Below are 1,284 nucleotides of genomic sequence, written 5' to 3'. Positions count from 1 at the left end.
AGTAGCTGAGCCTTCTCTCCAGCCACTTGGTCCAAAGATCTTTGACATGCTTCAACACAAGAAAATTTCACCCAAGTAGCTAGGGCTACAGACCTGAGCCACAAAGTAGGCCATATGGCTTTGGTTGAAGTCACTACTGTGGTGATATTTTGTTTGTGTTTTAACAAACAAAGCTTGCCTGAAGTTCAGAGTGTGGAGGAGCCACAATAGTTGGCCATAGAGGCCAGGCAATGGTGGCACACACCTTTAATCCCAGCACTCGGGAGACAGAGCCAGACAGATCTCTGTGACTTCAAGGCTACCTTGGGTTATAGGAGACTGAATCAGTGTACAAGAGAAACAGAGCCAAGTGTTGATGGCTCACATCTTTAATCCCAGCACTAGGGAGGTGACGATGGGAAGTGATAGGCTGGACAGAGAGAGGAATACAAAGCAAGAGGAAACAGGAGCTCGGGATGCAGTCTGAGGATTCCTAGAGACAGGATCACCCATTCAGTCTGAGGTTTCATAGAGACAGGATCTAGCCCATTTTGTCTGAGCATTGGTAAAGGTAAGAACTCTCTAGTGGCTGGCTGCTTGCTTTTCTGATCTTTCAGCTTTTACCCCCTATCTGACTCTGGATTTTTATTATTAAGACTAATTAGAAATCGAAGTACACACTATGTTAGGTGTGATGTCCCACCTCTTCCCTTGATGAATCAACTTAAAATCTTCAGCAGGTGACTGAAATATCAACAATAAAAACTATGCTCAAAGAAATGTTTCATCCCAGCTTTGGCCTCAGCTGAGCACACACTGAAGACTGGAGTCAGTCATTGCTGGAACAAAGGCGGTTCACCTCCACCAGTCCCTCAGGCCCTTGCTCACATTCCAAGGACAAATTCCTGATGTGCTAGGCTTTCTGACAAGGCTCCGCCCCTACCTCAGTGGCAGAAAAACAGCGGGAATTCCCATTTCTTTGGGGTATTCTCGCTCAGCATGGAGTACTTAGCATTACTGTTTTTTAAAGATATAAGGGAGGAAGGCCAGTCCCACGAGGGGCAGCGGTTCCACGAGGGGCAAGGGTTCCACGAGGGGCAGCGGTTCCACGACGGGCAGCGGTTCCACGACGGGCAGCGGTTCCACGACGGGCAGCGGTTCCACGACGGACAGTGGTCCCATGATGCCTTTGTAGTGGGAGACCACGGCTGGTGAGAGACAGACAGATTCATCATGCAGGGTGAGTATAGAGTTTATTATGTGGGTTATGGAAGGGAAGGGGAAGGGGGAGAGAGAGAAAAAAAA

Source organism: Microtus ochrogaster, chromosome 8 (assembly GCF_000317375.1).
Source record: "Microtus ochrogaster isolate Prairie Vole_2 chromosome 8, MicOch1.0, whole genome shotgun sequence".
Classification (NCBI taxonomy): Eukaryota; Metazoa; Chordata; class Mammalia; order Rodentia; family Cricetidae; genus Microtus; species Microtus ochrogaster.
Note: the sequence above shows the minus strand (reverse complement) of the source record.